Source organism: Prosopis cineraria, unplaced genomic scaffold, assembly GCF_029017545.1.
Source record: "Prosopis cineraria cultivar Desert tree isolate PC_DT_omini unplaced genomic scaffold, ASM2901754v1 PC9, whole genome shotgun sequence".
NCBI lineage: Eukaryota > Viridiplantae > Streptophyta > Magnoliopsida > Fabales > Fabaceae > Prosopis > Prosopis cineraria.
This window is the reverse complement of record NW_026555340.1, coordinates 212,152-236,108: the sequence shown is the minus strand read 5'-3', so window position 1 is coordinate 236,108 and position 23,957 is coordinate 212,152. Positions and strand designations below refer to the sequence as shown.

The window sequence follows — 23,957 nt, the reverse complement described above, 5'->3', positions numbered from 1 at the left end:
TCAAACCATAATCCGAGGTTCATATCAAACTTTTGGAGAGCATTAAATCAAGCAATAAAGACAAAATTGAAATTTAGCATGGTTTATCATCCCTAGACAAACAGTCAAATGGAAAGAACTTACCAGACACTTGAAGATATGCTCAAAGCATGTGCTATTGAGTGGACTGGTAGTTAGGATAAGCATTTACCATTAGTAGAGTTTGCTTACAATAATAGCTTCCTTTCGAGCATCCAGATGCTCCTTATGAAGTCTTGTATGGCAGAAAGTGTGGATCACTACTTTATTGGACTGAGTTAAGTGAGAAGAGCATTTTGGATCTAGATTTGGTAGATCAAACTACCCAAACAATAGAGATAATTTGACAAAAGTTACTAAATACTCAGAGTCGGAATAAGAGCTATGCTAATAAGAGGAGGAGACCATTAGAGTTTAAGGTTGGCGACCATGTTTTCTTAAAGGTTATGCCAATGACAGGCATTAAAAGGTTAATTTGAGCTAAAAAGTTGACTCCATATTTCATTAGTCCCTCTGAAATTCTAGAGAGGATTGGAATACTTGCCTATCTAATTGCATTGCCACCTCATTTATCAAGCGTACATGACATGTTTTACGTTTCACTACTCAAGAAGTACTAACCTGATTCAGCTCATATCATGAAGCCTAAGGATGTTGAGCTATGAGAGAATACCAAACAAAACCAAGAGAATAACTTATGTGAAAGAGAAGCAGCTAAGAAACAAAACCATCCACCTAGTTAAGGTGATATGGAAGAGAATAATTTTGGAGATTTCATGTGGTATTATGTGTATAACTATTGATGATATTGCCAATTAGGAGATTACATGTTTTTGCTTGCTTGCAGTAGGTGATTGTAAAACTAAATTGTGTATTTTAGGTTAGGTTGTATATATATTAATTGTGAAATCTAAAAAGAGCTAAAATATTAGTGCAAATGAGAGACGATCAAATTATATGATTGATGATGATTAAAGAGTGATTTATGCAATTGAGGCTCCCCCTCTTACTTGTGTCCAAGGGGTTGGGAAATTACAAATGTGATGGATGTGTAATTGATTGTCATGGTGTGTTACACAGGTCTGTTATAGTCCATTAAGTATGATCTAAACATTTTTGTGTGAGTTATGGCACTTAGAAATGAAATGGGACACCCTAGTGTATTTTTGAATGTGAAAAGAGTAAGTTTGCAAATGGGTGTCCAACTTCTTAATGAGATATGATGTGTGAGTGAAACCAGTGCTACTAGTCAGAGCTAGAAGAAAGCTTTCTATAGATACCTAGATCACCTTAATCGAACATCAGACATCATAGGAAGTTTGCCTCAAGAGCTCTCATTTGACAATTTTGTTGCTATTAAAAATGTGCAATGTGTTGCAATGCATGATGCAGAGGCAAACATGTCATGACGCAAGTATAACATGCTATAACGCATCTCTACTTTCTTGTACTATTTATTGTTTTTAATTATAATGCAAATGCTTTGACCCTTTTTGGATTCTCCTGGTTTCGCATACACTTTCTACTTTAATTTTTGACTTATAAAAGTATATAGGAATATTTTGAAATCTCAAAAAATTGAGATCCTATTTTTGTAATTTTATAAACTTGATAATCCTCTCATGTTAATCCCTTGATTACCTCAAATTTTGGAGTGAATTGTGAATTAGTAAGGGAGATCTTACACTCAGCCTTAATCCCTTAGGTTTTCAAGTTAGTCTAGATACTTGAATTATTAAATATTATATTATTTTATCTTATTTTTATCTAATTTCAATTTTTATTTAAAAATTAATATTTTTAATTTTTATATTTTTATTAATAATAAAAAAGAAATTCATATATTTGAGTTAAGCTTATTTGGGTGTTGACTTGGCCTAAATTTCTTCATGTTTATTTGGGTGGCTCGAATAAGCTTGGAGTAAAGAAAATCTTTTAAACTCTCAAGCCTGGTCTTAAGATTTTCAAACTTATTTGAACTAGCCCGTTAGGTTTGGCTTAAATTACCATCTCTAAATATAGGTAACAATACATCATTCAAAATCATAAATCCAAACCCAAAGAGTGGAAGTGGATTCAAACTATTAAGCCTCAGAGGCTTTTATGAATGTCACACTTGGCTTTTCTCTTGAAAATAGTTAATCAGGAGGAGTAAGACTCAAAAGTCCCAACAACCAATGCCACTTCCTGATAATGCATGTTAACAGTTATTTGTAAGCTTGCTAAGTAGGGAAAAATAAACATTTATAATTGTATATAAATGGATATTACCATGTATGACAAAACAACAATGCTTATTTCCATGTTTTGACCTCAAGACAAAGCTCTCACTTGATGCTAAATCACCCAATCAAAGTAGACTAGCCTATGCCCATACAAAGCTCTTATTCCAAAACCTAACAAACATGTTTCTATACCCAAATAAGCTTCTAGTCATCCAAAATCCTTTTTAACTTGCATATTAAATGCATCTAACCATAGGAGTCCATGGCTTAACTCGTGAGCCTCAAATTTGAATTTCATCCCTAAAATAATACTCTAAGGCATTTATTATAGTCTCGACCATTGCATTTAAATCATAAATTTGGTTAACCGACTCTATAGGAAAAACTCTAAATGAGGAACTCTCTCAAATCCAAAAGAAAACTAGGTAGGATGGGAGAGGAGGGGAGCCAGAAACTTACCTTTAGTGATTTCTAAGCTCAAAAACCACCTTCAAGGTATCAAAAATTCGTGCCTTAGCAAAGTAAGATCGATAGTCTTAGCAAAGTAAGATCGATAGTCTCCATTTCTCCTTTTTCTCCTGAGCCCAAAAAAATATTGTTCAATGTTTGGGCTTATTTAGGTTCGGCCCGATTGGTAAAAAAATAATATTTTTTAAAAATATATAAATATAATAAAATATTAATTAATTCTTTAAGTTCTATATCATTTAATATTAAATATCATATAGTTGAGTGTATTACTAATGTTATTTTTTTAAAAAATTAAAAATATTTATATTTTAATATTTTTAATTAATAAAATGTATCAAAATAATATTTAAAACTATATTTTAATAGTGGTTTTTTATATTTTAAGACTCACTTATTTTAAAAAAAGTTTTTGAGTCCTCTACATCATTTGAGATCCAAAAAATACATTATATATTTTTTGTAAAATAAGATAATTAATTTTAAAGTAATATTAAATTAAAAATAATTTAAAAAGAAAATTCAAGCATGTCTGATGCTCTACTACTAAATAAATATAATAAATAAATAATATCCTTAGATAATTATTTAGTTATCATTTAAATCAGATTTAGTTAAAAATTAAGAATAAATTAGAGTAAATATCCTTGGTACATTGGGGTTAAATAATATAAAAGTTAAAGAAAAAATTTAAAAACAATATTTTAGTCATAAGTAAATGATTTTGTTTCTATAATATAATGATGACTATTTTTTTATATTCTTAAAAACAAAAGTATAATTTACCTAAAAGTTATTGAAAAACTTTAATTAATTGAACAATAATTTTAAGTTAGTGGTATAAGCGTGACTGAATTGAGATCAACTTAATTATAGTTAAAATAATTTAGTCTAATTAAAATATATAAAATATTTATATATAACCATGATAAGAGTAATATTTATATAACTAAGACATTAATTCACAAGTAAAGGAAATATTCATGAATAATTTACACACAAAATACAACAAAATAGTGACATGGTTATTTAAGTGCAAAGTTAGGTTATTATTTTTTTCTTTTATTCTTTTAAAGTCAAAATAATATTTTATATTTAATAGAGTTATTTAAAAATAAAAATTGATCAAAAAATAGAAAAAAATATTTTTAAAAAGCTTCAAGTATTCGAACTAGTTTGAATAAGCCTTGAAACTCGAAAATGTTAGAATTAGATTTGATTGTATGAGTTTTTAATATAAGGTAGAATATTTTTAATTTGATCCACAAAAAAAATTATTCCATCATCCATGTACCAAATAGGGGTCATGGCCTATTCGACAAACATGCAGTAATCAGCCGAAGTCGGCTTCTCTCTTTTGAGAGAAGCCTCCTCTGCCTCTCCTTTGAGGCAGAGAAAAATTTGGACCGTCCAGATTTAATCTGGACAGTCCAAATTTAATAATTTTATTTTTATTTTTTATTTATATTTTTAAATTAAAATATATAAAAATTTTAAAATTTTTTAATAAATATATTTATTAATCTGACAATCCCTATTTAATATAAATAGTTTAAAATTAATCTTAAATTATTTTAATAAATTACTATTCTGTTAGAATATATTTACACTATTCTGAAAAGTCAATTTAAATTTTTTATATTAAATTTAAAGCATCTATATTAAATATGAACTTTTAGATTGATTAGTATATTAAAATTTTTAGAATTTTTATACATTTTTTTAATTTAAAAATATAAATAAAAATAAAAATAAAATTATTAAATCTGGATCATCCAAATTAATCTGGACGGTCTAATTTTCTTCTACCTCTGAGGTGATTGGATTTGCACTAACGAAAACTATAAATTTGATACACAATAAAAGAATATTTATTACTATTAATAGATCCCTTGTCATAATGAGAATATATATAACTCTGTTTTGATTTCGCCCAGTATGAAATGAACTTATAATTATAAAATCGACTCGATCATTAAATTATAGATTTGAGGCAGAGGAGGCTTTTCTCCTTTGAGAGAAGCCGACTCCGTAATCGGCCTGACAACGGATGGATGAGGCCCTCACCCAATAATAATTATACTTAAATAATTAATTTAATTTAATTTAATTTGAATGAAGTATGTGGATCATGCACGCAATCTGTGTAGCCTGTAGATGTGCAGGTCCTCACCCAATAATATAATAATAATAATAATTATACTTAAATAATGAATTTAATTTAATTTGAGTGAAGTATATGGATCGTACACGTAATCTCAGTAGTCTGTTAACGTGCAGTCTAGTGAGGCTCTATTATTGACCACAAGACAGTCCTCAAATTCCCCATTCCCTTAATTCCTGGAAGTCATTCACGGTTTTCCTCTCCACAACCAAATCATTAGCTGGGAGGATTTCTGTGCTATTGAATTACTCTGTGTATCTTCAAGATTTATCGCCCATTCTGGGTGTGGCTGCGGTTTCTTGATCTGGATTGTTTTTTTTTAGTGCGTGAATGCCAAACTTCTGGGTTTTTCTGCGTTAAACTTCGTAATTTGTACATTAATTTCCTGTTTCAAATTACGCCGATGACGATCACGATGCAGTCGACACCCGGAAGCTCAGGGTATTTGGATTTGTATCCTGAAAGGAAAATGTCATTTTTTAAGAACCTTATATTCTCGGTCTCACTGCCGTCGCTGGCATTGGTGGGCTGCTTTTTGGCTATGATACAGGTATGAACTTCTAATTACCTATTTGATCAGTGAAGCAAGTAAATTTGGTTAAAAAAAAAAAAAGCCACCCGTTTCTTGTTATGTTATCATACATGGAATTGCCTGATTTTCCCATAATTTCGGATAACGAAATACAATCTGTGTTTTGCTTGACAATCGTAATCATGTCCTCGTATGTCCTCGTACTGGAATGGTACTGGTTATCAAATTTGATATCACAGATTATTACCTCATATTTTTATTCTTTTCTTCCCTACCCTGCCAAAAATACACAGACAACCACATTCACGAATAACTGACGCGTTAAGACAATTTTAGTAGCATTTTTTTGTTGTTTATTAGCTTCATCGTTTTGATAGGGCCAGAAGCCCCTGTTTTCGTTATAATGATCTCAGTTGTATGATCTTCCTGAATATGGTTTTGCCTTTGATCATTCGATCCAGAAGATAGGTTTGTTGAAAAAGGTTCCTAGAGTAAGTTAAGCTTCTGGAGTCACTGAGGTTGGAACCTTAATATATTACGAGGTAAAAGGATGATTTTGTTTTTTAAACTAGAAGTCTAAGAGCATCTAGGACTCTAAATTTTTTTATTGTAATTTATCCCCTCAACGGTTAAAAATGTCACAATGTGTCCCTTCCCCTTAATTACAAGGACGATGACTGACAATTTACATGAGAGAAAATATGACAGAGTTTACCTGTAATTAGCAAGAAAGAGGCATATTGCAACTTTTTCAAACGTTGAGGTAAAAAAATATACCAAAAAAAGTGTAAATGTTCTTAGACTTATAGTTTAAGTGTAAAATGCCCTTTTTACCCTATATTAATATTACCAAATGTGAAAAATTTTATTTCCCTATCTGTAACAAAAAGCATTTCTTCATGGATGAGTTATCATTTGTTTTTCTTAGTCCTCTCTGGGTTAAGGCATGAAGTAATTTGACAAAATGGATTTGAAAAAAAAATCATTTTCTCTTGCCTGAAAGCGCCGTATGTAATTTTCTTTCATCCTATTTTTATGATGTTCAGTGTGAATATCTTTTACTTACATGGCAGTGATGCTTTCTTTCACATTTTTAAAAAATATTGCATAGCACCAACCTTTTTTTCTTTAATTTAATTTTATTATATTTTCTTTGAAATAAATCTGGTCTGTCTGTTTTGCTGCCAGCTGACACGTGCTGTATATATGTTTCATTTTCACTTTTCTTTCCAATGGAGCATTTAGAAGGAAGGCTTGGTCTTAGCAATGAAATTCTACAGAGAAAATATTTTTTGATTTTCTATTAGATTAACTACTTATAATGAAGGAACAATTATCTAGGCAAAGTCTTCTGGTTGAATTGAAGAAAATTCTTTCATTGTTGGGTGATGAATTCTTGAGTTTACTTTATATCTGATTCTGCATTTTTTATCTGAAAAATAATATGATGTATCTGTTTAGGTGTTGTTGGTTCTTGAAGAAGACAGAGGTGAAGTGCGCCTCTGTAACTGTAATGTGATACAAAATAATGTGTTCATTAGATCTTAATATAAGCAGCAGCATAAACCCTAACCCTAGGATCCCAGATATCTTTTTTTTTTAACTAATTTCTAATATATTAGATTTATCTTCTAAGATATAAAAATATTAATAGAAGATGCAATAGGTAAAAACTAACCTAGGATATAAATCATTGATGAAATAGCAAACATAAATATATTAAATTCTAAACCCACTAAATCGATGCCTTTCAACACTCTCCCTCAAGCTAGGGAGTAGATGTTAATCACCCCCGGCTGGATGTGAGCTCTTCAAATTTGGGTCTATGAAAATCTTTGGTCAGTTACTTGGGAACTTGAGTTGACGCAGGACACTTCGAATACCCTTAACTCTATTTTTTCTTTGTTGAAGTGTTGACAATCTCTGCATGTGTATATATATATATTGTCATAATGGATAGGGTTCTTAGTCATCATTATGGCTGATGTGTTATCACAAACAAAACATCTTCACAGGTAAGATCACTTCTTTCTTGAGTTCTTTAAGCAACCTCAATAACCAAATACCTTCACATATCCCATGTGCAAATGCTCTAAGTTCAGACTCTACATGGCTTCTTGAAATAACCTGTTCCTCACTTCTCTGGCTCACTATGTTCCCCCACATATACGTAGCATACCTTGTGGTGGATCTACTAGTCACTGAACCTCCATAATCAGCATCAGCAAAGATCTCCATACTTCTACTACTCCCTTTCTTGAAAACAAGCCTTTTCCAGGAGTCATCTTTAGGCAGTGTAGAATTGTGAAGACTAAATTCATATGCTCCTCATTTGGGTCACTCATGAACTAACTTGCCACATTCCTAGGAAAGCAGATATCTAGTCTAGTATGTGATAAATAAATCAATTTTCCAACAAGCCTTTGTATCTTTCTCAGTCATGGAGGTGTTTCATCCTCTATTTGCAACTTTGACTTGTAGTCTACCTCTATAGGTGTTCCCGCAGGTCTACAAGCTAGCATTTTTGTCTCCATTAGAATATGTAGGGTGTTTTCCATTGGGATATTGAAATTCCTTCTTGGTTTCTAGCAACCTACATGCCTAAAAGATATCTCATCTATCTCAGATTCCTTATCTCAAATTCCCTTGCCTAGCTATTCATAAGTCTCTGAATTTCTGCATCCCAATCACCTATAACAACAATGTCATAATCAAAATTGCTGCCTTTCCACTTGAGTTGTGCTTCACAAACATGTGATCCATTTGACACCATACAAAACCTTGACTTTTGACTACATATGTGAACTTCTCTCAAACCATGTTCTGGGAGATTTTGAGCCCTTACAAGGACTTCTTCAACCTACACACCTCATTTCCTCCATGCATTTCATCTAGGCCAGGGGAAATTTCATGTATACTTCTTAAAGATCTCCATTCAAGATAGCTTTCTTAGCATCTATTTGGTGCAATTGTTTGCTTTCTTCCATTTAATTTATGCAAACACTTCATCTAGAGAGTGTAGAGGATGAGCAGACATCACTCCCCCTCCTATGTCATCAAGTTTGGGATTGAGGCCAAGAAAGAGTCAAATTTGATCTTTTTCTGCTAGTTTCCTGGACCCTTCTGTATCTTTGCCGCAGCTCCACTTTTGAGTGTCATATAGGTCTAGTTGTTGCCAATACTTCATTAGTGTATTGCAGTATTGGGTTGCACTTAAATCACCTTTCTTCTGCTTCTGAGAGCTTTCTTTAATTTGAAGAAGTGTTGCTGTATTTTCAATAAAAGAATATGTTCTCCATGCTGCCTCCCAGACTTCCCTAGCAGTTTGATACAGTAGGAAGGTTTGGCCTATTTCTGGGGTCATTGAATTGATAAGCCAGGAGACCACCATATCAGTTTTAGCTCTCCAAACTTCGTTCTTTGGATCAAGGGTTGAAGGCTCCACAGCTTCAGTGGTAGTGTACTCCTCCTTGCCCTTGCTGACAATGTGTATGAGAGATCCTTGGTACCACTGCAAATAGTTGTTTCCATTGAAATGCTGGTTGGTGATTGAGACTGGAACTCCATAGCAGTTGCATATGACAGGGAATGTGGCTGGCATACTAGTCGAAGAAAATGTATGATGCTGTTCGTTGCTTTTCTTTGAAGGCTTCGAAGTAGCCAAAAGTCACCATGAGAGCGTGATTTAAGACAACTGTTACCATGAAGAAGACAGAGTTGAAGTGTGCCTCTGTTAATTTTGTTGTCATATAAAATAATGCGTACATTAGTTCTTAATATAAGCAGCAGCATAAACCCCATAAACTCTAATCCTAGGATCCTAGATATCATATCTTTTACTTATTCCTAATATCTCAGATTTATCTTCCAAGATATATAAAATATTAACAGAAGATATAATATCTACAACTAACCTAAGATATAAATTATTGATGAAATAATAAACATAAATAGAATTAATACTAGACCCACTAAATCAGCACCTCTCAATAGTTCTGAATATCTAGGTTGTTCTTTCTGCAGATTTGGCCGTTTCAGTTCTCTTATGAAAATGTTAACATGGTATTTCTTTAACCACAGGTGTTATATCAGGAGCCCTTCTGTATATTAAAGATGATTTTGTGGAAGTTAGAAATAGTAGTTTCCTTCAGGTACATCTCTCTTTGTTTTTTCCCCCTTTATCTCATTCATGAATTCAGAAATTGCATTTCTATGTGGTCTACAACAAATCTAGGTATTTAGCAAAATGCTTCGTACTTAGTTATTGGCTGTGAGTGCGTAGGGTTTTAACTGGAATGGTAGAGTCAGGATCTTTTTCTTCTGGTTTTCCACTGCATTGGAAGAATTATGGTTACAAATTCAATGTGATAGGGAAAGAAGAAAAAATAGAATAGAAAGTAGAAGAACAGAGATTGGCAGAACCTGGCGAGCATCAACTGTCATAACAGTCTGATTCCTCCTCATACATGCAATTGAAGTAATTAGTTAATTAGCAAGCTAACTAACTCGCTCTTTAGATACTAACAATAGTTAACTAAACTGCTGACTACTTTAATCCCCCAATTATACGCATAACAATTCTTCATCTCTAGCATCTTTTGGGAATGGGAGTAGCAGGGACGTTTGCATTTGTTTGTATTTAAACGACCTCTTTGTTCTATGTGTGCGATTTTTTACCATTAATGAAGTCATAAATATTACTTTCAACATGGAATACAGAAACTGGTTGACTTAACTTTGCTCGGCTGATTCCAGCAAAGAATATAAATAATGTTTTCTAGAATCCCTTATTTACTTTAGGGTGTGTTTGGTTGGGGGATTTTGGAGGGGAGCCCTCCCCTCCCCTCTCCTCATATTGCTCCCCTCCAAATTGGGGTGGGTTTTCTGGAGGGGAGCTAAATTTTTTCTGACTATTTTGCCCTTATTTATTTTTTAATATTCTAAGTATCAAATTATGCTTCATTCCCAGACTTGACTCACCTCATTGGATTTTTTTTTTTTAAAGTTACATTTCATCATATTTTATTATATATTTAGTTATTTAATTTTTATAACAAATTGTTATCATTATAATTATTGGTTTAATTTTTTTTTCACATATTGACAATATGATAGGATGAGAGTGAATTTTAAAAAAAATCATGTAATTTAAGTTGAGGTGTAAAATTATTTTTTACAAGAAAAAATAAAAAAATTTAAACTAATGTATAGAGATACAATAGTAAATTAGTTATTACCTCTCATCTTCTCCCCTCCTAAACCAAACAAAGGATCATTAAAAACTCCTCCCCTTCCCTTCCCTTTAACAAAACCAAACAACGTAACATTAAAACCCTCCCCTCCATCACCTCCCCTCCCCCTTCCCTCCCCTCAAACCAAACACACTCTCAAGGATCATTTAGCATTTGTTTCATGTAAAATAGTCAGATATGTTATTATCTGATTACTTCATAGCTGGTCTGATCTGTTGTTAACATGAAATTTATTGTATAGTTGCTCAGATTTGTAGCTATTGCAGGGCTGTTACAATTTCTTGAATTCCCCTATTGTTCTTTTTTCAATTGGCTGAACATCAGGAGCTTTCTTCTTCTGATTCAGTCTCCTATTGTATATACTACAGTACCCACTCTATAAAATTTATTCAGAAATTCAGAAATTACCAATTTTCATGTTTTCCAGCCTTTGTTGACTTAGCATTAGATCAAGCCTTTGGCAAAACCCCTTTTTCTCTCTCTCCTCATCCCCATCTCTCCTTATTCACTGTACCATATGGCATGTGAAAATACCCAAATTTGTAATCAACCATCTGGGTTGACTACAAATTACTGGGCACTAGCTGAATGGTCCCAATTACTTGCAATGGACCAAATCAGTGAGATCAAGAGTAGTCCTCATAACCTCAAACAAGGTGAGCTATCTGACATGCAGTATTGTAATGCTTTGATTTATCTGGGTAACAGATGTCACAACCTAGAATTGGAGAGCCTTGGAGATGCAAAGTACAGGGGAATTGTTGAGAAAGAGTTTATTTTTAAATCCCTGCTAGATCTGAATAAATCCCAGGGTGAAGTGAGGGGGAGAATTCTTGGAACAAAGCCCCTACTTTCTTGAAGGAAGCCTTCTCAGAAGTCTTTAGAGAATAGAGTAGAAGGAAGCTCTTGTTAGATGTGATGTAAAAGACACACACTCACATTGATTTGAACAGAATAGGAGAGAAGAAGAAACAGAATCAGAGAGTGAGAGGTGAAGGGGGAGCGAAAACAGAGGGGAGAGATGACAGAAAACAGAGAAAGCAGGGGAAGTGGAGAGGACACAGAACTGATAGATAGGGGAATAGAAGGGGAGAGACGCAGGCTGAGAAACATTCACAAAATTTAGCAATTCATTCATTCCAACTCTAAGAACTTCCTTACATGTGCTGCATGGTGGCTTTTTATAGAAGCCACAATTAAGGTTTCCTTCTTATGAAGGAAACATAAAATGATAATAAATATAAGCTTGAGGTTTCCTTCCCTATAAGGAAAGCTCAACTTGCAGATTTAAAATTATAAAGAGTAAAAAAAAAAAAAAGCAGGTCAGGTTTCCTTCCTTAGAAGGAAACTTATAAAATACTAAATAATGCAAAAACAATTATTTCTTTCTAGAATAACATTTGCCATATTTTCTATCAATTCTCCCCTGCTGCAAAGAACTCTCCTCCGGAGAGGTAGAGAGTTGATAGGCTTCTAGCAGGGCAGGATTAAGTTGTTGGAATTCATCTTCTGAAATCCAGGTGGCATCTTCATCAGATCGACCTCTCTAACGAACCAAATAACGACGGATGGGCCCCTCAGAGGTAAAGACCATTTGATCATCCATAACGGTCTCGATTTCATCAACTGATGGTGAGACAGCAGGCAATGATAGAATTGGCACTTGTGAAGGCTGAGTGCCTGCAAAATCATCAGAAAGCAAAGGGGAAGGCTCAAAGTTCCCCGGTAAGGCATGAGATCCTCTACATTGAAAACTGGACTAATGGCCATATCAGAAGGTAGTTCTAAAAGATAAGCATTAGGTCCTAAATTTCTTTATTATGCGAAAAGGTCCCGCAGCTCGAGCATGCAACTTTTTAAAAGCGTGTTTAGGGTAACGTTCTGGACGAATGCGAGCCATAACATAATCACCTATTTTGAAGCTTTGAAATCGACGATGAGTATTAGCAGATAATTTATATTGATCATTACTTGTCGCTAATTTGCGCCTAATTTCAGCATGTAAGTCATAAAGGCGATTGGCAAAGGATTCCGCAGATTTAGAAATGCGAAATGTCAACGGGATTGGCAGGAGGTCAATAGGCTGTTTAGGATTAAAACCTTGAATAATCTGGAAGGGACTCATGCCTGTAGACCTATTCATTGAATTATTATATGCAAACTCTGCAGTGGGTAGAACCAAATCCCAGTTCTTCGGCCTGTCTCCAACTAAACTCCGAAGCAAATTACCCAAACTGCGATTGGTGACTTCAGTTTGCCCATCAGTTTGAGGGTGAAAAGCAGAAGAGAACTTCAATTGGGTACCAAAAAGTTTCCATAGGGTCTTCCAAAAGTAGCTAACGAACTTGACATCTCTATCAGATACGATAGTGGTAGGTAACCCATGTAGACGTACAATCTCCTTGAAGAACAACTTTGCCAGATGTGAAGGATCCGTAGTTTGCTACAAGGAATAAAGTGAGCCATTTTTGAAAACCTGTCCACAACAACTAATACAGAGTCATGACCTCTAGCTGTGCGAGGCAATCCTAAGACAAAATCCATACTCAAGTCTTTCCAAGTTGCCTCAGGAATCGGCAAAAGAGTATACCAACCGGTATTTTGTCGCCTGGCTTTAGAAGTTTGACAATTTTGACATTGAGACACTATGCGAGCCACATCACGCTTGAGTGAAGGCCAGTAGAACCTATCTTCGACTAATGCCATTGTCTTATTAACCCCGAAATGACCAGCTAAACCTCCAGTGTGTAACTCCCATATAAGAAAATCTCGCATAGAAGTACGTGGGATGCACAGCTTGCTCCCACGAAAGAGATGACCGTCTTTAAGGATGAAATCAACATGCTCATGACGATTATCACTGCGAACTTCTTGGTATATTATCCCAAAATCTGGACATGAAGCATTGTCTTCTTTCAAGTTTTCAAAACCAACAACACTAACGCTCATAATGTGCAATAAGTTGATCCGACGGCTCAGGGCATCAGCCACTATATTTTCTGTTCCTGAATGATGCTTGACCACAAAAGTGAATCCCTGAATATACTCAACTCATTTAGCATGTTTAGCATTTAAGTGCCACTGAGAGTTGATAAACCTAAGCGCCTGATGATTAGAGTATAGAACAAATTGTTGCGGAAGAAGATAGTACTTCCAATGCTCAAGGGATCTCACAATCGTATAAAATTCCTTGTCATAAGTGGAGTACTTTTGTTTTGCATCATTGAGTTTTTCGCTAAAAAAAGCCATAGGGTGACCTTCTTGGCTTAGTACACCTCCAATTCCTGTTCCAGATGCATCACAAGCAACTTCGAAACACTTTGTAAAATCCGGTAAAGACAAGACTGGAGCTTGAGAAAGTCTTTTCTTAATATCTTGGAAAGCTACGGAAGCTGTAGATGTCCACTAAAACTTGTCTTGTTTTAAGCAATCAGTGATAGGAGCCATAATGGTACTGAAGTTTCTAATGAAGCGTCTATAGAAAGAAGCAAGGCCATGAAAACTCCGTACTTCATGGAGAGATTGTGGCTCAGGCCATTCTTGAATGGCTTGGACTTTCTCAGGGTCAGCTGCTAGACCCCTTTCAAAAATTATGAAACCCAAGAAGAGGACTTGATTTTGAAGAAATGAACACTTAGGCAAGTTAACATAAAACTGTTTTTGACGCAAGGTGAGAGAAAAATTAACTTGAGATGTTCCAAGTGTTCTTGTTTTGACTTGCTAAAAACTAGTGTGTCATCAAAGATATACCACCAAAAACTTTCCCAAATATGAGCAAGGAGGTGAGTCATTACTCTCGTGAATGTACTTGGGGCATTCGATAACCCAAAAGGCATGACAAGCCATTCAAACAACTCATCTTGCGTTTTAAAAGCAGTCTTCCACTCATCTCCAGGCTTAATCCTGATCTGATGATAACCACTTCTGAGGTCAATCTTTGAAAACCCACTAGATCCAGACGCTAAATCAAGCATGTCATCAAGTCTAGGAATGGGAAACCTATACTTGATGGTGATCTTGTTGATGGCTTTGCTGTCTACATACATTCTCCAAGAGCTGTCTTTCTTTGGGGTTAAAAGAGCAGGTACTGCACAAGGACTCATACTATGCTGGATATAACCCTTTTCCAACAATCCATTGACTTGTCGGTTAAGCTCTGCTCTATCCTTAGGGTTCATCTTGTAGTGCGGTAGATTGGGGAGTTGTGAACCTGGAATGAAATCAATTGCATGGTGGATCTCTCTCATTGGTGGTAATTCAGATGGAAGCTCATCGGGAGTGATATCCTGAAATTGTTGTAAGAGCTGTTGCACTTCCTCTGGCATTTCTGAAGTAGTAGCAATTCGTTGCGAGATCTTGGATACCAAAATAAACACGATCGTACTCTCTCTGCTTTCTTGTACAAACTGTTTTTCTGTCAGAAGATGCAAATTGTGGGTTTTGGGTTTTGTGCCCTTTGATTTACTTGAGCCTTTGCCTTCGTTGTCAGGCTTAGCAGGACGTAACAGGATCGTCTTGCCTCCATGCTTAAATGTATAGGTATTCTCATGACCATGATTGATAACATTGTGGTCATAAAGCCACGGTCGACCAAGTAAAATGTGAGCAACATCCATTGGAAGAATATCACAAATAATATCTTCTTTATAGTCACCTAAGTGAAGAGGAACGCGACATTGTTGGGTGACTGGTAAAGAAGTTTTGTCGACCCATGCAACACGAAAAGGTTCTGGGTGAGGTTCTGTCTTGAGATTGAGTCGGGCTACTCCTTGACTAGAAATAACGTTTCTAGAACTCCCTCCATCAATCACCAATTTGCAAGCTTTATCTCCACACTTCACAAAAGTATGGAAAATACTTGTTCGCTTCCATGAATCACTAGGCAGAGGGACAGATAGAATGCATCGCATAACTCCAACTCGACGTGTCTCACACCCATGTTCATCAATGATGATGTCCTTATCGACATCTGAAGGACACTCAACTGGATCTACGACAACGTTAGCATTTGCATTGTCTTCCTCACCTTCATATTGTGAGTCAATAACTAGAGTACGCTGTGGGCATTTTGACGCAATATGACCCTTTGAGTGATAGCGAAAACACTCGACAAAGGAATTGTTATAGCGGGAAGCAAGAACTATAGCCTCACTAGGCTGCTTAGAAGTATTACCCCTTAACCCAATTGCTTGAGTAGGTGTAAAGACGAGCTAGGCCTAGATGTAAGTGCTCCTGTTGGTCGTTCAGACAGACTGGAAGTTCGTGCTTGTCTAAACTGATTGCTCTGCATGTCGATACGCTTTGCAGACGAGAGTACTGTGACAGAGACTCTACTTCCAAAGTCTTATGATAAGCTTCTTCAAGAGACTCTGGAAAGTTTAACTTGAGCTCCTTCTGTAGATATGGCTTGAGACCATTAACAAACTTGGTAATGGTATGCCATTCCTCTTCATCCACGTCACATCTAATCATAAGGTCATCGAATTGAGAAATATACTCGGAAGTTGTGGAGATTTGCCTCAAATTAAGTTATTTGTCATACAGTTGACTCTTATAATGAGTCGGCACATATTTTTCTTTCAGCTTGGCCTTCATTTCATCCCACGTCTCAATCGGTGGATAACCTTGTCGCTCAATGTTCCTTTGGACATTTTGCCAGTATTTCCTAGCAGATCCCACGAGCTTCATCTTCGTAAACCGAACTTGCTGAATATCTCTCGTCATACCATTCAAAATAATCTTCCATGCTGGCTAACCAATCCAGGAATGCACTAGGATTCAATCATCCATCAAACTCAGGAGCTTCAACTTTAACCTTTTTGGTGATGTCATCAATATGTGTCCTTCTAAAGCCTTCTCTACCATTCCTATGGACTAACTGGTATGGTCTATGATGTTGTTCTTTAGGCTCTTGCCCATCCCAAGTATCATCTATGTCATTAGAATGATGATTGGTAAACTCATGAGGAAATGTTCTGCTATGTCTTTCACCATAGCTCTAGAGGAATGACCAATCCTAAGGGAATTACCTCTAAGTTGATTGCGGACTGGGAATTGTTCATTTTTAAGACTTGACTCTCCTCTAATGATAGGTCTTTCGAGTATCCCTTCAGTTGTTTTCCTTGTATCTTGTCTGTATGTCAACTGAATTGCACCCATTATCTCTTCAAATTTATTGTCCATGAATTCTTTAATTTCTTCCAGCCGCTGGTCCACATATGCCCTTTGAGTCCTTTCAGATTTCTCAAGATGATTTTGGGGTGATTTGGGAGTTATTAGCCATGGCAGATTTTAGGGCAGTAATTTCTTGGTCTAATAAAGCTTGCTATGCTTAAATCGAATGTATACAATGACAAATGATGTATGGTAAAGTGCAAGTTTGAGTGGATTTAATAACCTAAGGAAGAAAGGCCCCCAAGTTGCCCTCACCTAAATAGGTGAAGTCCCTTCTTTAACAACACTAACCCTCTGAGAATTCAAAAATTCCACAGGGATCATATGCTAAATAGGTAACAACTCGAGTGAAGTCTTCACAGAAATCTTCGAAGGTTCAAAAACCTTTTAGGAAACTGTTAGAAACTTCAACTAACCTAGGGTAATTTTTGGACACAGGTATAGGGCAGGATTGTGTGTGAGGTAGGTGTCTTAGGTTATACGAACACTACTATCAAAAGTCACAAATTAACAACATAATGATCAATGTAAATTTTCCTTTTTTTTATATATATATATTTTCAAAATATTAAAACATGATTAAAAAAATAAAAATAAAATAAAAATTGCAATGCTTAAAGAAACCAAAGTACCACACAACAAAGATTTCAGAACTAGCTATGAATGAAACACCTCCCTTTAAGAACCAAGTAAGCCAGTTAAATGAAAGGGTCGTCGGCCTTACCAGCGTTGCTTTAGGAGCTCAAAACAAAAAGTTTTACCCCCAAATAAGTTTTAGATGATGACTTGCGCCTCTCAGCTCCTTCAGAGTTAAAGAAAAGAAATTCGTGTGAAAACACACAGAAAACATTGAAAATCTCGTTCTGGCCACGACTGTACGGACGGCGCGAATGACGGCGCGCGAGGCGTGAATACCACGCGCAGAAGCTCCACCGGCACGTGTGACGGCGCGCAGAGGTGGTTTTCTAGTTCTGACCGGATTTTCCCTTCTGAGCACGATGGTAGCGTCCGTTTTTGGATCCGACGTCGGGAAATGTGATTCTGGGTGCTGGCAGCGTGAACAAAGTATGCTGAGCTTCCCTGAGAGTTTTCCTTCGATCTCCGGCCGCAGAAACAGCTAGTAGGAACGTTCAGAGCCTTGCTCTGATACCAAATTGATGTAAAACAACACACTCACATTGATTTGAACAGAATAGGATGAGGAAGAAGAAACAGAATCAGAGAGTGAGAGGTGAAGGGGGAGCGAAAACAAAGGGGGAGAGATGACAGAAAACAGAGAAAGCAGGGGAAGTGGAGAGGACGCAGAACTGATAGATAGGGGAATAGAAGGGGAGAGACGCAGGGCTGAGAAACATTAGAGAATTGATAGAAAATATGGCAAATGTTAGTATTTTAAGTTTCTTTCTAAGGAAGGAAACCTGACCTGCTTTTGTTTTTTTTTACTCTTTATAAATTTTAAATCTGCAAGTTGAGCTTTCCTTATAGGGAAGGAAACCTCAAGCTTATATTTTATTTCATTTTATGTTTCCTTCATAAGAAGGAAACCTTAATTGTGGCTTCTATAAAAAGCCCCCATGCAGCACATGTAGGAAGTTTTTAGAGTTGGAATGAATGAATTGCTAAATTTTGTGAATGTTTCTCCCTGCCTCTCCCCTTCTATTCCCCTATTTATCAGTTATGCCTCTCCACTTCCCTCTGCTTTCTCTGTTTTCTGTCATCTCTCCCCTTTGTTTTCGCTCCCCCTTCACCTCTCACTCTCTGATTCTGTTTCTTCTTCCTCATCCTATTCTGTTCAAATCAATGTGAGTGTGTGTGTTTTACATCAAGATGCCTCTTCAACTTCTACAATTATTGATGGTTCTGCCCTTGTGACTGATGGTGTAAACTAGAATAATGACAACAAAGACAGAAAGGGAACCCTTGATGCTATTTGCTGTTTATCGGCACACAAAGGAGAAATGTGGAAGTTTCATTTCAATTATACTGATCGAAAGCCATCAAGAGAGATCAATAACAAAGGTTACGTTGCTGTCCCTGAAGGGACTTCCAAACCAGCAAGCAAACCGACAGTTTTTATGTAAAACAGGTTAATTTACATCAAAAATAATTAGCCAAGATTCCTCTTCTAATTCCAACATTGCTTCTGGAACTATAGCCCTGAAAGGCAGTTCTCCTGGTACTTTTGATACTAATTCTACTATAGTGGATGAGGACTTGGGTAACTTGGATAATTGTTAGGGCCTCAGACCAAATGACTGGCGACATGTTGTTATTCCTTAATGCAGCCATTGAAAAAAAAAATATTAATGAATGCTTAAGCCTCTAGGGTATATGTGATAAAGACAAACAAGAAAGGAGTTAAAAAGGAATTTTGCAGTGCTAATGAGAAAGAAGTGGCTAGGGAGCAGTTGGTGCAGGCTTTGAAAGGGGGAAAACTGACTGAAAAGGAGGAGTTTGAATCTGGTTTTTGGTGCAGACAGCCAACCTTTCAAAATTAAGTGTTTTTCAGTCTCAGGTGTTCTTATGTTGTGTCTTACCTAGCTTTTCTTTTGGCAAAGAAAGTATCTTACCTAGCTTTAAGTGAGTGTTTTTGTTGTGAGGGTACTGAATGAATCTTCATTTGCTCTTATTTGAGAGCTCTTTTGGGTATAATACTCGTACCTTTTGTTTTAAACAACTTTTCTTGTTTCTGCTGTGTTGATTGGAGACTCTTATCATCTTTTATGTCCTTGTAAAATACTCTGACCTGTAGTTATTATGTAATCTTTTTGGCGTGACTGATCAGATCTGTTGTTAATGTGTAGCTTGTCAGTAGTTATGGTAAAACTGATCAGGTCCATAATATTGAAGGACTATTACAACTTTTAAATTCTCTTAATTTTTTCCTTCCAATTGGCTGAACATCAAAAGCTGTCCTCTCCTTCTGTTTCAGTCCTCACTTGTATAAAATGCTGCACCCACTCTGAAATTTATCGAGTAAAATGATCAGACTGTTCTTAATGTTTCCAGCCTTTTTCCTAATTGTTTGAGTTGCCAGGAAACAATTGTTAGCATGGCATTGGTTGGTGCAATTCTTGGGGCCAGCAGCAGGTGGTTGGATCAATGATTCTTATGGACGAAAGAAGGCGACCCTTATTGCTGATGTTATCTTTGCTCTTGGATCATTTGTCATGGCTGCTTCGCCAGGTCCTTATATTCTCATATTTGGACGTCTTCTAGTTGGTATTGGTGTGGGTATAGCATCTGTCACTGCTCCTGTGTACATTGCCGAAGCTTCGCCATCAGAAATAAGGGAGGATTAGTAAGCACAAATGTGCTTATGATAACTGGTGGACAGTTTCTTTCCTACCTTGTAAACCTTGCTTTTACGGAGGTTAGTTTTTGGTTCTTGCTGTTTGGTTGGCTTTGTTTTGGTAGCAATGATCATAAAGATATAGAGACTCAACTTTACATCTTGCGTGAGCTATGCTTATATATAGTTTTCATATTATGCATAGCATTGATATTTAAAGTACTTACAGTAGATGGTAGTCAGCCACATCAGCTGGTGGGTAGATATCTCAGGATGAAAGCAATTCAATGGTTAGACTAGACTTTGAATTTCATTCTTTACTTATTTGTGTTTTCTTTCTTTTTCCAGTGTAATCTTGTTTTAAATGTTTTTAATTCTATTCTCTTTTATTGATTTTTAAAGTTATAGATTCAATATTAATGTCAGGATCAACTTATGTATCCTCCACTTGGAGTCAATGTCTATTTGGTAGAAACTTTTTATGGAATATTTTTCTTAACTAACGACTAACATAAGATTTCTCATTTTTCTGTTAAAAATCAAACTGCAATAATGACTGGAAAGAATATGATACATACCAGAAAGTTTGATTGCTTGGCTGCGTTTTCTAATATATTCAATTAATTAGAAGTGGTTTTTCCTTGTAGAAAAATACATTGCCATGATTTGTGTAGCACTTATGAACTTATTACAAATTGTAGCTTCAAAACAGTGATACCATTACCTTCCACATTTAAATTTCTGAAAACTTAAGGGCTTCACTGTTCTTCTATTTGATAAAAGCTAGAGAAAATATTAAAAAACATTGACAGACTGAGAAGTTTCATATTTTGGGAACTATTTGGTTCATAAATATTACATTCCTGTTTCGAACTTATTTGCTTCTGACCACTTACCACATTCTTCATCAAGCAGGTCCCTGGGACTTGGCGATGGATGCTTGAGTGCAGGTTGTGCCAGCAGTTGTGCAGTTCTTCCTCATGCTCTTCCTACCTGAATCCCCCAGATGGCTTTTTATCAAGGTAAAAAATTGTATATTTTTTAGAAAATTTTTGTCAAAAATGTGCCTTCAAATTATGGTGATTACTGAGTATCCTATATCTTGTCTTTGAAGAGAAGCAGAATAGAACAATGAAGCCGTTGTTGTGCTTACTAAGATTTATGACTATGCTCGCTTAGAGGATGAAGTTGATTTCCTTACAGCTCAGTATGAACAAGAAAGCCAAAAGAGGAATGATATCAAATACTGGGATGTGTTAGGTCAAAAGAAATTAGGCTTGCTTTCCTTGTTGGAGCTGGACTTCAGGTACTTAATTAGGACATTACATTGCTACAAAACATAGCCTTAGAAGAGCAGAGTGACATTACCAAAAAAAGAAAAGAATATTCAGACTGACAGTTGTGAATGCCCTTGCTGTTAAAAAGGTTGAGGGGGATAATTCTGATGACTGATCAAATTATGGGTTGTTCTCTGGAAAGTTCCGCTGTCACTTTACAGTTTAAAGAACAAGACCAAGCATGAAATTAAATGTCAGTTGGGTTAATTCAGCTAGTTAGATTGGCCATCAAACTAAAGAATGTAATTTTAGTTTTTGGTCATTTGAGAATGTATTAGTTGGTAGTTACATAAGATTTCTATACTTCTTTTAATATGATTATTTATATGATAATATGTAGATGGTACAGAGAAGCAAGGAGGAAACTGGGATTACAGAATAATGATAATTGAAAGATACAAAATAAAAAGAAAAACTAGGTTTAATAAGTAAGTGGGCCTAGTAAACATAAGCCCCATTTTGATGCTCTCTTTGGAGAGATATATATATATATATATATATATTTTTGCCAAACTTTCTCGTTGTTGTTAATTCATGTATTTGGATTAAGCCGTTTAAGGTACTTCTTCAATTCTGGAAGCATGTTACAATAAGCTACTGTACTTTGTAAATGACAACATTTTCATGCAAGTGTATTCTTATAACATCCCATGGTTCTGCAGGCTTTTCAGCAATTTACAGGTATAAACACAGTCATGTACTACAGCCCACCAATTGTCCAAATGGCTGGCTTCCGTTCGAATCAATTGGCTCTTCTTCTATCCCTCATTGTTGCTGGTATGAATGCTGCTGTGTTACAACTCTTGGCATCTACCTCATTGATCATGCAGGGCGGAAAAAATTGGCCTCTTTCTAGCTTAGCTGGAGTAATCGCCTCTCTGATCATACTTGCTGTGTCATTTATTAACCAATCTTCTGGCTCTGCAAGTAATTTGTATGGATGGCTTGCAATTGTGGGTTAGCCATGTATATTGCTTTCTTTCTCCTGGAATGGGACCTGTGCCTTGGACTATGAACTCAGAAATATATCCGAGGAATATCGCGGAATATGCGGGGGAATGTCAGCTACCGTGTGTTGGGTTTCAAATTGATTGTGTCCCAGACCTTTCTATCAATTGCTGATGCCGTAGGGCCGGTCAAACTTTCTTGATTTTAGCTGGCATAGCTGTTACTGGCCTTTCTCTTTGTGGCTGTGTATGTTCCAGAGACCAAAGGATTGACATTTGATGAAGTGGAGCTGATATGGAAGGAGAGAGCTTGGGGCAAGAATCCAGACACACAAAGCCTTGTTGGGCGTTGGAAATGATTCCTAGATGTACATCTTTATTCATAAGTTTTGTAAGCAATATAAAATTCGAGTGTAGTAGTAGAGAATCCTAGGCGTGCTCGAGCTTCGTTTCATGTTATTTATTAATATGTTATTCGTCCAATTATCTTGCCCGATGTAAGTCTATTAAGAGTGCAGTTGTGAGTGATTATGGTGGTCAAATCTAATACAGCAGCTTGAATATGTTGCAAACCAATGCCATATAAGTTGCTGTGTTTCCAGTGCAATACTCGCAGTTTAATTATCATTCGTATGGCGGCTTAGTAGTGAGATGAAATGATTGTTTAATCTTTGCCTTATTCCGAAATTTTAAGGGTTTGACAATGTATATTCTCTATTAATATTGGGTGACGTATGATAATGCCTTATCCTATGATTGACAATGTGTATCTTTTTTATGCGTTACTACAATGTGAGTTCTGTATTTACTATTTTACCATGGAGTTTAAGGCACATACATATTCCTCTAATCTTTTTATGAGGTACAGAAAAAAAGATTAATCATATTATAGGGCATTTCACCATTTTTTATGTACGCTGCTTATCTCTACGTTTATGCCTTTATTAAAGGGAAAATCATAGCCAAGAATTGTTAGCGGATTTTATTTACAGATAGGATCATAGGACTAAAATATAATTAATTTTTTAGTGTAAAAAGAAAATACTATCACTCAGTTTTAAAAAAAAGGAAACATTTTTTTGTTCTTATTAGAGTAGAAACTTCTTAAATTTTTTAAAAAAATTAATAATGCTTATTCACTTTATGCTAAACTTTAGGGAGAATATTATCATATTTTTCCTTTGGTTATATTTATAATTTATTTTAACATGTTTCATGAGATTATTTTTTTTTATTACATATAATAGGAAGGTTATTTTACTTACTGTATAATTCTCATCCACTTTTTAACAGAATGAAATAGAATAAGCGCATTGCATTACTTAATTTTAAAACCCTTTACCAAATTCATAATCTTCGGGATTTTGTAAATTTACCCAAAGAAGTAGTTGCCTATTATTGTACTACTTCAAACGTAAACCATATCCTCCCTCATCCATAATTTGTCTTTTTTGTAAATTGATCCTCCACAGTACAAGATGCTATTGTATTAAATTTTGTTGCAAGTTTAGAAGGCTGGGAGCTCAGGAAGAGGTTTCACTTGTTAAA

The 23,957-nt window shown here is 35.5% G+C and overlaps 1 pseudogene; it reads left to right on the top strand.

The window, feature by feature from the left end:
- Nucleotides 1–5,004: 5,004 nt before the first annotated feature.
- LOC129319447 (inositol transporter 1-like) lies at nucleotides 5,005–23,016 on the top strand (annotated as a pseudogene).
- The last annotated feature ends 941 nt before the right edge of the window (nucleotides 23,017–23,957 follow it).